Genomic DNA, 16,482 nt, shown 5'->3' with positions numbered 1-16,482 from the left:
TGGAGCTCTTAACCTCTGAGCAACATCCCCAGCCCCTTTTTGTATTTTTATTTAGAGCCAGGGTCTTGCTGAATTGTTTAGGGCCTAGCTAAATAGCTGAGGCTGGCTTTAAACTGGAGATCCTCCTGCCTCAGGCACCTCAGCCACTGTGATTGCAGGTGTGTGCCACCCCACTGGCAACAAAGGGTTTTTAAAGAGGTGATTCAAAGGCTACATTCCAGAGGTGACCTGAGGTGTGAGTAGTAATTCAGTAATTCCCTTTTCAATTTGGGAGATTTCTTAGATCTTTGGGTCATCCCTGAAATGTGAATTACTTCATTCTTGTGGTGAGTGTGTGCTCAAAGAGAGATTACTGGGCCTAGGGTGGGAAGGATGGTTAATCTTGTTCTCCCCAGACTACAGAGGGTAGATTAGGGAGGGAGAGAGTAGGGAGAATGAAAGAGAGAGAAAAAGAAACATATCCATTTAAAAAATAAGTCACAGTAACAGAACAGGGAAGGTTCTATTCAAAGCATGATGTGGACCATTGTTACAGGAGGACTATGAAGTTTGTTCAACATGCTCAGCTACCCAGGTTCTCAGAGGCTGCTGTAGCTATGGTTCGCCTACTGCTTACTATGGTGGCAGACTTTGGCATCAACCAGGTGGTGCTGGTTCTGATGAAATGCAGGATGATGGAGTTAGGGGATAATGGAGGCATCCACTGAAATTTAAAAGGAAGGACAAAGTCCCTGTAGGCTGCCCCTGAGAAGACGATGCATGAAGCATTAAGAAAGAAGCCAAAAGTGTAGTGAAGAATCCTGAGATTCAGAGATGCCAGTATCAAGGTATGTCTGCTGAGAAAAAGTTCAGGGATCAAGAAACAAGCCAAGAGAGAGGCCATGTAAACTGTAATCAGCCAGGCTATAGGACTATAGAGACAGAGTAACTCAAGCATTTTGGAGAGAACAACACATTGCCATGTGTCCCAGATGCAGGATGCAAAGCTACAGGATATGTTTGCCCAGCTGGAATTTGGTCTTGCTTTAGCTCCATCCTTCTCTCTCTCTCTCTCTCTCTCTCTCTCTCTCTCTCTCTCTCTCTCTCTCTCTCTCTGCCAGGGATTGAACTCAGGGGCACTTGACCACTGAGCCCCATCCCCAGCCCTATTTTATATTTTATTTAGAGACAGGGTCTCACTGAGTTGCTTAGGGCCTCATTTTTGTTGAGGCTGGCTTTGAACTCATGATCCTCCTGCCTCAGCCTCCCAAGCCACTGGGATTACAGGTGTGCACCACTGTGCCCAGCTCCATCCCTTTTTTCTATGTCCCTATTTCTCCCTTGTGGAATGGAAATGTTTCCTCTGTGCCATTATATATTGAATATATGTAACTTGCTTTTGATTTTTACAGGGGCTCACTCTAAGAATTGTCTTGAGTGTCAGAAAATACTTTGGACTTTTGGGCAATCCTGGAACTGTTAAGATAATGGGGACTCTTGGAAATGTATTTTGCACTATGAGATGGGCATGAGTTTTGTGGGGTCAGGGATGGAATGTTGAGTTTTACATATGAGGTGTTCCCAAAAGGTCATGTTTGCCACCATGCAAAAAATTTCAGAGGTGAAATTATTAGATTATAAGTGTGACCTAATCAGCACATTAATCCACTGATATGGATTAACTGGGTAGGGAGTGGCTATAGGAGGTGAGGCCCTGGGGGCATGCCTTTGGGGTTTATATTTTGTCCTGGGTGAGCAGAGTTCTCTCTGCTTCCAAGTGGCTGTGTCCTGAGCTGCTTCCTTCCACCACACCATTTTGCCTTGATGTTCTGCTTTAACTCAGGCCCACAACTATGAAGTCAGCCATCTATGAACTGAAATCTCTGAAACCAGGAGCCCAAAATAAAGTTTCCCACCCCCACATTGTTCTTGTCAGGTATTTTGGTCACATGGACAAGAAAAGGTAATTAAAATAGTGATCATAAATACCTCAAAGTGGTAGCATACCTAGCATGCCCAATAAATAGGCAAAGGAGATCAGTGGAGTTGTTGCAGAGTGAATAAGAAAAAGAGAAATGTAGGAAGTGAGGTGAGAAAAGTGACAAAGGCCCAGATCATCCAAGACTTGAAGTTCATGAGGAAGTGTTCAGATTTAATTCTGAGGGAAATGGGAGCCATTTGAGGCTGCAGGAGTGGTACAATCTATGTATTTTAAATACCAGTCTAGTGGGCATGTGGAGAACAGATTTCAGATTTCAGGTAGCAAGGGTGAAATAAAAGAGAACAGTTATAGGGCTATTGATATAGTCCAGGTGAAAGTAATAACCATTTTTGTCTAGGGTGATTGCAGTGTAATTGGAACAAAATGCTATGTTTAGAGTATATTTTGGTGAAAGAGCTGACATGATTTGCTGAAATTTAACCAGATTTGATTAATTGTTGATGGATTAAATTTAGTATATAAGAGAGACATTGGTCTCTATGAATGATGTTGCTATATGAAGAGATGTGGAGTCTCACTAGAAGTCAAATACAAGTTAGGCAATGTTTTAGAAGTTCAAGCTAGCAAAGGTAAAATTCACCAATAAGAGCTAGAAAATGAGCGCACTGTCCCCCTTATGTCTACGTTCTTCAGGTCCCTGCTATGGGGGAGATCAATTACTCCCATACCATCACTAGATCGCCTGTTCTCTGGTGTGCCCACCTGCTCTCTAGTATAATTTGAGGCATCAGCAAACCTGAGGTTTCATTTAGATTTTGTTGTAGAACCACTGTGAGATCTTAAGATAGTCTTTTTTCTGTCTCTGAGTTTCATTTTTCTCATATGCTAAGAGGCCTAGCATAAATGATGTAGTAGCTCTAAAAATCTTTGATGTTTCCAACTAAACTGTGCTTAATTTCTTGATAAAACAACAATCCCACAAACAAACAAAACCTCACTGTATAGCGTAGAACTGATTTTTCCAACATATGATAGAACATCTAATGTAGTACACAATTAAAATGGATAAGATCCCAGGTCATTTAGTTAGATAGGAATATTTCTTCAAGGTGGAAAGACAGAATTTGAAGAAGAAAAGAAAGTCTTTCAGACACTTAATAGAAGCCTGGAAGAAAAATTTGGCTGCTAGTAAACAGAAGGAGCCAGAGGCCAGCTGTTTCTCTTGGGACATATTAAGGTCTTAGTACAAAGCACAATGGCCTTGGAGTTGCACAAACCTGGAATCCAAATTGTATCATGCCAATTCCCTAAATTTTAGGTTCTTTGTCCATAAAATGGGAGTAATGCTAATCTCAAAAGTGCAAATCTCTAATGAATGTAAAACACACCACACTGACTGGATTATAAATTCTCACTAAATGGGAGCATTTTCCTTCCCCTTTCTTCATTCTCTCTTCTATCCCCCATCCTCCCTTCAAATCCCAACACAATGCCTAGTTGAAAGAATGGGCTGTTCATACACACACACACACACACACACACACACTTACATACATACATGAGATTACACTAAATGACAGATTACACTGAAGACATTTTGTAAAACTCATCTCAACTTCCCACCTCCCATTCTGATAAAAACCACGTAACTATATGCATTAGTACAAGCAATATAAAGGTGAAAATTTGTACAAAATAACCAACACTGGCCTGGGGGCCCCCTGCAGCACTTCAGATTTATAAACTTTGGTTTCATCGCCTTAATGAGAAGATCTTTAATTCAGGAAACAACTAAGCTAATTTAATGGTATGTGGATAGCCCCAGGAAACATTGCAATCTTGTTGGGTCTCATTGCCAGTTTGTCTGGCTGAGGAAGAAAAAGGGAGGTGGTAAGGGCACCTTGGGGGACAGTCACCAGCCAGAATTGTTTCTTTTAATTTTAAAATAATATTATTGTATTTTTATACCTTCATTTTATTTATTTATTTTTACATGGTGCTGAGGATCAAACCCAGTGCCTCATACATGCTGGGCAAGTGCTACAACCACAGTCCCCAGAATTGGGTTTTTGATAAGCTTTAATCATTATGTTCTCATATTAGAATGAATCTTGAATAAATTTGTAGATTATCAGAGTTAGAAAGGATAACAGAAATTTTTGGATTCAAAATCTCCATTTCCCCTATCCCATCTGAATGAAATAAGGAAGATAATGAAGAGATTGGTCCAAAGTTATTCCGAGAGGAATAGAGTTGGTTCAGGAGGATTCCCTTTCACTTCTCCTGCTTTCAGTGAGAAATAAGCATATGAAGATTTTTCAGAAAGTGATGTGAGCATTTTTAGCTACTCTTACTGTGATGCTTAAACATTAACTGTCGAAGGACTTTTGGTTGCCAACTCAGCTCATTTTCAGCTGACAGTGACCATTTACTCAGCTGCAGCCCTTAAACTACTTTGCAAAGGAACTCATAAAGCTAAAGTCAATCTCCCCCAACAGAAAATTTCTCTTTTAAGGATGCAAAAATTAGTACATAGAGAGTACCTTGCTCAAGGTCTCACTACTAATATTTGGCAAAGTTGAAAATGAAACCAAAGGTATCTAATTCCAAATTCAGTATTCTTCCTACCTATTCAATATTATTTGAAAAACTTCTATTTAGCACTAAGTATAAATGAAAATTTTCTTAGAATAAATGTCTGCATGGGTGAGTGGGTATACCTATGTCTGTTAACCATTTTGTAGACACCAAAGAACTAAAATATCTTGGAATTGGGACCAATATAGAAAAGTATTTTCTTTGTAGAATTAAAAAAACTGATTGTCAAACTAGCTTGTACCACCTCTAGTTCTTTGGGTACCCATTTTGTGCTGGTCACTGTGCTAGGAATCTTCATATACACCAGCATCTCAATCAATAGGTATAATGATCTTGGATGGAGAAGAGATTATTCATTTTTACTTTTAAGTAAACTGAGGCTGATAAAAAACAAAAGACTTGGTCAAGGGGCTGGGGATGTGGCTCAAGTGGTAACACATTCACCTGGCATGCGCGAGGCGCTGGGTTTGATCCTCAGCACCACATAAAATAAAATAAAGATGTTGAGTCCACCCAAAACTGAAAAATAAATATTAAAAAAATTCTCCCTCTCTCTCCCTCTCTCTCTCTCCTCTCTCTTTCTTCTTCTTCTTTTTTTTTTTTTAAAAAAAAAGACTTGGTCAAGTTTACAGCCAACTAAACTGTGCTTAATTACTTTCAAGCATCTCAATCAATAGGTATAATGATCTTGGATGGAGAAGAGATTATTCATTTTTTACTTTTAAATAAACTGAGGCTGATAAACAACAAAAGACTTGGTCAAATTTACAGCCAGTTCATACTCTACTAGTATATATAAACTCTAAGGAAATAAAGGGCATAGCAGGAAGCCCAAAAGAATAAATGTCTATATGCTTCCCTAGAGCAGGCTTTTCAGGATTGGTGCTCAGTTGAGGTTAATACTCTGTGGCATGACAGACAGATCTGAATGTATAGTAGGAAGAATAAAAAAGAAAGAATGATGATCAGTACATATGTCAAAAAAATCAGCTCTGATATTTTGCTATGGGCCCAACTCAGAACTTAGCTTCACTCTCAAACAGAAGATGAACTTGGACCCTGAGGAAGCTGGATGGAGTAAAAGTCTTTAGCATTGTGTAACATGCCATGAACTGTGCTTCTCCTCTCTGGTACTTGAGGAAAATAGAGGTTTTGGAGGAATGAGGTGGAGAAGGCAGTTCTAGGGTAGAAAAAGAATACCTGGCAGATTCCAGAAAATATGAAGGCAAGAAAATTGAGTGTATTAATGAAGGAGCTGTGAGACAGAAGCCAATGCAGCATTTGAGCCCCAGAGAAGTAAAATAAAGACATTGAGTACTCAGGTAGTCAAACTCACAAAGAAAGAGCGAGCCCACCCAGAGAAAAATGTCACTGGAAGCAATGAGAAATGTAGGGCAGTAATCCAAATTTTGTACTTTCGTCATCTTGACAATGGAGCCACTCATATTACTCTTACTGGGTTGCTGAGAGGCTGCAATGAGATTATGTGTAGTTCAGTTCTTGATAACAGATAAAATGCTACCTCAGTGTGAAAGATGATCATTAACTCATAAGCCAGATAAAAAAGGGAGAGTATATTTTCATTTCAATAAGCTCAGCGGAAGCTGCTTTAAATGGTTTCTCTTCTAATGCATTTGAAAGGATTCAAATTATGGTAATTTTGTTGGTACACAACAGTTCCAGAGATATCTATTGTGTAAGCAAGGGCCTTTTATAAGGACGTGTCCTTTGAAGACCAGGAAATGGCTGAGGAAGCAGATAGGCTCAAAGTTTAGCAGGGGCGGGTGGGGCTGAGTGGGAGAACACAGTAATACTGCCTTAGGCCTATGCCTGCAGTTGTAAGATGGAAGGCAGGTGGCAGAGGGCAGTTGTCAGGCACTCGGCCAGGTACTTGCATGCACATTAATACAATGTCAACTCATGCAGTTCTTGCAAAAATAAGTAGTTGTAAAATGAGGTTCAGATAGATGGTGTTAATTCCACAAGTTAACACAAGTGGTAAATGTCACAGCCAGGAGCCAAACCCAGGTCTTTCTGAACTAAATTTGGTGTTCCTGTCACTACTCATACTGACTTACTAGAGTTTCTGTTGAGTAGAGAGGGAGAAAAGTCTTGGAGAGTTTCACTCACACCAGGCAGTGTGGGGTGTTACCAGAGCAGTCACCTAATTCTTTAAGTACAGCTCCTCCATCAAACATCCAGTGAGGTCAAAGGAAAGTAAGTTGAGGTAAGGTTTTCACATTTCAGTCAAAACAGCAGTTGCTACCAGAGGACTGCATAAAGTTGTGTACAAATCGTTTATATATGTTTAGTTTAATTTGTGCAGAAACCACTAAGAAAATTATGTAAATTGATACTCTCCAAAACACTATAGACAAGTAAAATGGAATCCTTTAAAATGTTCATTTAGATGGCAGGAGCATGTAAAAGGAGAAACAGAGAGATTATAAACACAGGAAACAAACACAAAACAAATAATATAATCACAGACTTAAACATTAACATATCAATAATTACCTTAAATATGAATGGTCTAAGGGTCTAAAATGGTCTAAAAATGCTCTAAAAACTCCAGTGGTCTAAATGGTCTAAAAACTCCAATTAAAAGATATATAAAGAGCTGGGAATATAGCTAAGTGGTGGAGCACTTGCCTAATACGTGCAGGGCCTTAGGTTCCATTCCTAGCCCTAGAAAAAAGATAGGATAGTAGAGAAGATTGTGAAGCACAATCAGACCATATATTCTTTCTTTTATAAGAAACTCATTTTAAATACATGGTATAGTTTGAATATAAAATGATTAAAAGGATATACAAGTACTAAGGTTTGAATACGGCTTGCTTGTGTCCTTTAGGGTTCATGTGTTGTTCATGTGTTCAATTATTTAATCTTCATTGAGAGGTGTTAGCAGGTGAAAATTAAATCCAACTATGATGTTTATAGGTAGAATCTTTGGGAGGTTATCAACATTAGATAAGGTCAACTGGGCATATTTTCTATGATTAAATACTGATGGCTTTATAAGGAGAGAGAGACACCAAAGCACATGTGTGCACTCCCTGTGTTTTGCCATGTGAAACCTTGTGCCACCTTGGGACTCTACCTGTATGAATGTCATCATCAAATGTAGTTCCTCAATCTTGGATATCCAGAGTCATCAGCCAAAGCAAAATGATTCTCTTTATAAAGTTACATGGCTTCAAGTATTTTGTTTTTATAAGGATTAACCAAGCAAACAATGCAAATGTCACTATATTAAATACACTAGACTTCAGAGCAAAGAAAATCATTCACAACAAAGGACATTGCATAATGATTAAAAGATTAATACAACAGGACAACACAATGATCTTAAGTGTGTACACACCAAACAACAGAAGCTTAAAATAAATGAGGCAAAAACTTATAGAGCTAAAACAAGAAATAGACAAATCCAGAATTATAATATGAGATTTCACCATCTCCTCTCAGCAACTGAAAGAATTAATAGCTGAGAAATTAGCAGAATAACAAATTCAATCAACAGGATATAATTGACCCTATATTAAATACTTCACCCCAAAACAGCAGAATATACACTTTTTTCAAGTGTCCATGGTACATTTATAAAAATACAGAAAATTCTGAGTTAGAACACAAACCTCAACAAACCAAAAATAATTGAAGCCATGTAAAATATGTTCTTTGGTCATAATAGAATCAAACTAGAAATTAGTAACATAAAGATATTAAGAAAATCTCCAACACTTAGAAAGCACACCTTTCATTTACTTGAAAATGCCATGATTTTATTCTTTTTTATTGTTGAGTAAAATTCTATTGTGTATATATGCCACATTTTTTTTTTATCCATTCATCCACTGAAGGGCATCTAGGTTAGCTCCACAATTTACGTATTGTAAATTGTGCTGCTATAAACATTCATGTGGCTATGTCCCTGTAGTATGCTGATTTTAAGTCCTTTGGGTATAGACTGAGGAGAAGGATAGCTCGGTCAAATGGTGGCTCTATTCCCAGTTTTCCAAGGAATCTCCATACTGCCTTCCATATTGGCTACAGAAAACAATGCTAAGTGAAGTTAGCCAATCTCAAAAAAACAAATGTTGAATGTTTTCTCTGATATAAGGAGGCTGACTCATAGTGGGGTAGGGAGGGGGAGCATGGGAGGATTAGATGAATTCTAGATCTGGCAGAGGGGTGGGAGGGAAAGGAAGGAAGCAGGGGATTAGCAAGGATGGTGGAACGTGATGGACATCATTATCCAAAGTACATGTATGAAGACACAAATTGGTGTAAACATACTTTATATACAAAGAGAGATAAGAAAAATTGTGCTGTATATGTGTAATAAGAATTCTAATGCATTCCACTGTCATTTATTTTTTTTTAAATCAATAATAAATAAATAAATAGAGAAAAAAAGAAAGCACACCTTCCAAAGTAATTAATGACTTTTGGAAACTAATTAATGACTTCGGAAGAAGTTTCAAGGGAAATTTAAAAGTAAGCAGAACTGAAGGGAATAAAAAGACAAGACACAGACAGAGAAAATGAATCCAAAACTCATATCTAAAGAAGAACTTGTATCCAAAATATGTAAAGAACTCCACCATGTAAACAAACCAAGTTAAAAATGGGTTAAAGGTCAGAATAGATGTTACCAAAGAAATATACAAATGACAAACAAACATGTGAAAAGATGATCAACATGATATTGCATTAGAAAGTTGCAAAAAATAGTACTAATCCTACATAATTTTCTGCAAACAATACCACAAGAAGAAATATATGGTAATTCAATTTTTGAGACTAGTATTTTTCTGATATCACAACAAAATTAAAAGAGTTACGAAAAAGTAGATCAGTGACATACCATTCATAAACATAAAACAAACAAACAAATTCAATAAGCTGTGCATTCCGGTGCTTGCCTACAGTCCTAGTGACTTAGGAGGCAGAGGATGGAGAATTATTGGAGCTTAGGAGTTGTATACCAGCCTGGGCAACATAGCAAGACTTCATCTGAAAAAAAAAAAAATGCTGAAGAAATTATTACCAAAACAAATCCATCAATATTTTAGAAAGAAGTTAGCAATGACAAATCATAGTTTGTTCCAGAAATGTAAGGTTATTCCAGCATTCAAGAAAAAATATATCATATTAACATTATAAAGAAGAAAAAACATGCAAAAGAATTGTTTTAAAAATTCACTCTTTCAGGATAAGAACTGTCAAAAGGAATTTTCTCAATATGATATGGACTGCCCACAGAATACATTCAGCTAACACCATTCTTTCTTCCCAAATTTTTATTGGTGCATGATACTTGTGCATAATGATGGAATTTGTTATTTCATTACCATATAACAATAAAATTTGGTCAATATTACTCCCTAGCACTTCCCCCCTGCCTCCCAGCTTCCCATCCCTTTCAAACGGTGTATTATTTAAATTTCCTCTACTGATCTCCTTTTGATTTTTTAAATGGTGAAAACTTAATGCCTTCTCCTTAAGACTGGGAACAACACAAAACTGTTCACTGCTACTACTGCCATAATAGACAATCTTATATGTCCTAGCCAATGAAATAACTGGACACAATTTAATAGTGCAATATCATTTACAATATCTGCAAATAAAATATAAAATGATTAAGTAGAAATCTAAAAAAAAATATGTACCAGATCTAAATGCTGAAAACTATAAAAGCCTGATGGTAGACATTTTAAAGAAAACTAAGGGAGAAGAATACTTGTTTTGTAGATTTAAAAACTGAAGAAATGTGTCAGTTCTCTCCAAATTGATCTATAAATTTTACACAATATCTTCTTACAAAAATCCTAACAGGATTTTATTTTACCCACTTGATATTTTTAATATAAAATTGTAAGATATGATAAGTCAAACTGAAATAGCTGTGAAAATTTTGAAAAGGAAGAATACAGTGGGAGAAACCTTTCCATTTTTAGTTCTTATTGTATAAACATATTAATCAATACAGAATTATTGGTGGGGGTTAGAAGACACATAGATCAGTGGAACAGAATATGGAGTCCCAAAGCAGACTCACAAGTATAGCCAAGCTAATATTTACAAAAATGCAAAAACAATCCAATGGAGAAAGGATAGCTGTTTCAACCAAAAGTGATTAGATGTCCATGCACTTAAAAATTCATTGACAAACTCACTTGCACACAAATATGAACCGTGATGTAAATCTCACACAAAAGTTAATCTATATTATGTATCTAAATATAAAATTCTGGGAATCATATGTGACTATGCAGGATGCTTTCAGGAAGTTTCTGTGAACAATTTGCCCCCCCTGATTAGGATGGTGGCTACATGGATCTATCTATGTATGTAATAAAGTTTATGGAAATGCACACACACACACACACAAACAGAGATACACACACAAACATGCATAATGCAAAGCAGTGCATGTAAAAACTGGTGAAATGTGGGTGATTAATACATGCAAACTGTGTAGTAGTTTAAAATGTTTATGAAGTTATAAATTTATTTCAAAACAAAAAGGATTAAAAGTAAAATTGAATATGTCTGGGGAATATAATTCATTGGAATATGAAATTAACTAGAAAATAGAATGGGACAATGTATATATCAGAATGAAGTGAATATATATTGGATGGAATGAGACAAAGAATGAAGTAAAACATGAAATAGAGTATGTATTGTCCAGTAGAATGAAATGGGCATTTTAAAAAAAGAAATTAGAAATGAAATACAAAACATTTTATGCATTAAAAGAGAAAGTAAAATGTCATGAAATATAGAACTGAACTATGGACTGGAATGGTATATAGATATTGGAAATTGAATAAATTGGATTATAAAATGGAATGAGGCATAAATTGCAATGAAATGGAAAAGTGCAACAGATGAAACTTAATGGAAAATGTCACAGAAATGAACTGGAAGGGGAAAATACATGACATTTAATTAAAATAAAATGTATCTAATTAGCATGCATCAGGTGCTAGGTTTGATCCCAACCATTGCAAAATAATTAATTAATTGATTAATTAAAAATGGGATGGAATACATTATGTGTGAACTGGAAGGAAAAGTTATAAAAAATACAAATGAATTAAACATGAACTAAAATATGGAGAGGAGTTGAACATGGATTACCAAAATTGTACAAATTGAAAATTCAAATGAAATAGAATAAAGTAGGGAGTAAAAATTATGTAGAACATAATGGAAAACCCATAAGAAAAAAAAGATGAGAAGAAAAGGAAATAAAAATTAAATATAATGGCCAGGCAATGTAGCTCATGTCTATAATCCCAGAGACTTGGGAGGCTGATTCAGGAGGATCTCAAGTTCAAAGCCAGTCTCGGCAATTTAGTGAAGCCCTAAGAAAATTAGCGAGACTGTGTCAAGTTAAATTAAAAAGGGCTGAGGATGTGGCTCTGTGATGAAGCACCCCTGAGTTCAATCCCTTCTACAAAAAAAAAAAAAAAAAAAAAAAAAACATGGAAAATAGAATGTATTATATAATGACTAACTGTAGAATAAAATATCATAAGAAAATTTAATGAAAATAAAAACTATACTGTAAATGGAGTGGCAAATTGAATAAAAATGGAACAAAATGAAACATGCAAATAAATCAAGTGGAATACAGATTGGATAGAATGAAGGAATGATGTGAAAGATGAAATAGAGTATGCCTCATCCAAATAGAAAGAAATAGACATTTCAATGAAAACAATAAAATCTGAAATGCTATAAAAGGTTATGGATTAAATTTAAAAATGAAATTAATTATGAAATATAGTAAAAATTGAATGTAATATAGAAACACAATAAAGTTCAATATGAGTATTATAAATTTGGATAAAATTCTATGGATTTTCAAATGAAATTCCAATAGATGCAAATTGTATTGAAACTTAGTATTTATTGAGGTATGAAATACAAGACTAAATGAAGGATAAAACCAGACAGAATAGAATATAGAATGGAAAGTGATGAAATGGAGACATCAAAAGGCAAATGGAAGAGGTGAAATAAGGGATCCAATGAATGCACCATGGAAATATAAAGGAATGGAATATAAAATGAAAGTAAATGTAAAAATGCAATGAAGAATGCAATAGAGAATAATTTTAAAATCAATAGATGAAATATAATGGATTGATATATTTGAATTGATTATGAGAAGAAAGAATGAAAAAATGCAATGCAATATTTAACAGATTTTGCTTTAAATATAAAATGGAATTTGTTATGAAATGGAGAATATAAGATGTGAAAAAAATGGAATACAGATAGGACAAAGCAATGTAATAAAATGGATGTGAAAGAAAGAGAAACAGTGAAATATAAAATCAAAATAATCTCCGGAAATTCATTGGAATACAGGACAGAATCTAAATCTTCTTATTTTAGGAAGTGAAACAAGGTGAACAAAAATGAGGGAAGGAATTATACAGGAAATTAAATCATTATGAAATAGAATTGAATAAATAAATTGGGATAAAATTAAGTAGAAATTTGAATGAATTCTTTTAGAATATTACACAGAAATGTAAGAAATAGTGAAAGGAAAAAACTATATCATGGGGAAAAAATACAACATGGAAAGAAAATATGATGCTATAATGAATTGAATTACACTTAAAGTTCATTAGGTATTAAAATATACAGAATAAAATTTCAAATACAGATTGAAATTAATGAAATATGAAATGAAATGAGAATAAAGTAAGAATGAATGTATACTGAAAATCAAATTAAATAAAATATAGAGTGAAATGGAGTTAAATATAAAATGGAGCTGAACAGGAAATGGAATATTGAACAGGTTATGGATTGGAAAAGAAAATAGAATTTACTTTGGTTTGGTAAAAAGAATGGAATAAAATATGTAACACAAATTGAAATAGAAATTAAGAATGCAAATAATATAATGTACTACAAATGAATTGTGGAATGAAACAATGCAAAAAAATGGCATATGGAACCAAATGAAATGGAGTAAAATATAAGGAAGATCATAACATAATTGATAATTATATTATATATAATTATATAATAATTGATAATTTGGAGGTAAAATGTGATAAAATAGGCTATGCAACATAGATTGGAAGAGAAAGGAACAAATAAAATATGGGATTAAATGGAATATAGAGTGGATTAAAGTGTGGATTTAAAATTAAATGAATAGATTTACCAACATAATTTAATGGAATATAGAATGAATAGAAATAGAAGCTGGAATATATTAAGAAATAGATTCTCATTTCCAAAAGATAGATCTGGGAGCAGTGAGTGATGTATGCCTGTAATTCTAGGGATTTAGGATGATGAAGCAGTAGGATCACAAATTCAAGGTCAGCCTCAGCAACTTAGTGAGGCCTTAAGCAACTTAGCAAGATGCTGACTCAAAATAAAAAATAAAAGGGGTTGGGGATGTGTCTCAGTAGCTAATCACCCCTGGGTTTAATCACCAGTACAAAAAAAAAGAAAAAAGGAAAGAAAGAAGAATTCAGAATATTAAACAGAATAGAAAATAATAGAATAATATAAAATTGAAAGTTGAGGTGGATTAGAAAATGTAAAACCAAAATATGATCTAAACAGAATCATCTATAAAAATAAAAAAATAGTATGGAATATCATTAAGTAGAAAATGGTGGTACACAGTAAAAAACAGAATGGAATGAAATATGAAGTGGAACGAAATATGGAGTAGAATGAAATATAAATTTAAAATATAATGAGTTGATATTTTGAAAATATGCAGTGGAACATGGAATGGTATAGGCATTGGAGGAGAAACTGAATCTTATTATGATATAAAATGTATAAATAAATGTTGAAAAAAACACAAGTGATTTGAAATTTATGGGAATATGAAGTGGAAAATGGGTTGGAGTAGAATACAGAACCAAGCAGTATATGTTATAGAAATGAAACAGACTGGGATATGGAATAGAAAAATAAAGTAAAATGTGAAGTGTAATGAAATTCAAAATATAATGCAATGTATTATAAATATGAATTTAGATTGGGATATAATCGGATTGAAAATATTATTTATTATGTAATATGAATAGAAATGTCTGTGGAAAAAACTGAATGTACATTATAGAAAATAGAATGTACTGAAATAGATTGGAACATCAAATGGAAAACTCAACAGAATGGAATATATAATCAAATGGCATATGATAGGGAAATGGAATAGAATGAAACATTAAATTGAATGAAATAGACAATGCACTATAATAGAATATACAGAGACTATAGATTAGAAAGAAACATCGTAAATAATGAATTCAATGTGGAATTCAACGTAACATAGAATGATGGATTTTGCATGCAAAATGAAATTTAATAAAATATAAAAAGTAAATTGCAATTAAATGAAATTTAACATAAAAAGATAAAAAGAATATGTACTATTAAATTGATATGAAATGTGGGAGTGAATAAATAAAGAATAGGAAATATAGTGGATGAGGAAAAGAAATATATAATGGAATGGAAAATGCAAGAAGGATTAAAATAAGATAAAGTTTGGGATGGGAAATGAACCACTAATTAGAGTGAAAGGTAATATATTACAAGAGAAATGATATTGAATATGAAATAGAATTGAATATTAATTGAGTGAATTAAACTATGAATAGAAATGTATTGGAAAATGGAAAGAAATAACACATTGAAATGAAATGTTATACAAGATGAAACCAATCAAGGTAGGTGGACATTTGTGAATTGGCATTATGAAAAGCAGTGTGGAACCTCTTCCCAAGGAAACAAACATAACTGGTAAAATTAACTTTTAAAAAATATATACTTTAAGTATTTCCTCTATGTTTAATTCTACTCATTTTATAGTTTCAGGTTTCTTTTTTTATCTTCGAACCATTTTGAGTTGATTTTTCTGATGCATATGAGATCAGGGTCTACATATATATAGCCAGTTTCCCCAGCATGATTTTGGCACCCCTAGGGACAATCAGTTGACTGTAGATGTGTGGGTTTGTTTCTGAGATCTCTATTGTTACATTGGTCTGTATGTCTATTTTTATACCATAACCAACCTGTTTGGGTTACTATGGCTCAGCAATATGTCCTGAAATCAGGTATTATGATGCTTCCATCTTTATTCTTTTTGCTCAATATTACTTCGGATGTTTTGGGTGCTTTGTACTTCTATATGCATTTTAAGATTATTTTTCTTGTTCTGTCAATGATTTTGGGAAATGACCTCAAAAAGCACAAAAACACAAGCAAAACACAACCTATGGGATTATATGAAACTAAAAAATGACTTCACAGCAAATGAAACAATCAGTAAAATTAAAACACAACCGATGGAATGGGAGGAAATATTTGCCAACTATTCATCTGGAAAAGGGCTAATATATAAGGAATTCAAAGGAATTTAGGAAATGTTACAAAAAACAAGCAATTTTTTTGAAAAAATGGGCAAATGATCTGAATGGACACTCCTAAAAAGAAGAAATACAAATAGCCAACAGAAATATGAAAAATAATGTTCCATAACTTTAGTCCTCAAATAAGTGCAAATCAAAACTACAATGAGTATTATCTCATCCTAATTAGAATGGTTATAAAATAAAACAAAACAAATATACCAGTGAGGATGTGGAGAAAAACAAACTCTCAAGGCACTGTTGGTGGGAATGTAAATTAGTACTATTATGGAGAATGGTGTGGAGGTTCTTCAAAAACTAAAGATAGATCTACCATATGATCCTGCCATCCTAATTCTGGATATGCATACAAAGGAAATGAAAACAGCATGTCAATGAGATACCTGCACATCCATGTTTATTGTAGCAGTTTTCACAAAAGCTGAGCTATGGAATCAAACTAGCAGTCCATCAAAGGATGAGTGGAAAAAGAAATGTGATATATATATATATATATATATATATATATATATATAT

The sequence above is a fragment of the Marmota monax genome, unplaced genomic scaffold, assembly GCF_021218885.2.
Source record: "Marmota monax isolate L192 unplaced genomic scaffold, Marmota_monax_Labrador192_F-V1.1 WCK01_AAM20220418_F8-fsc00134, whole genome shotgun sequence".
NCBI classification, from domain to species: Eukaryota; Metazoa; Chordata; class Mammalia; order Rodentia; family Sciuridae; genus Marmota; species Marmota monax.
The sequence above is the reverse complement of the archived record's forward strand: the minus strand, read 5'-3'. Positions refer to the sequence as shown.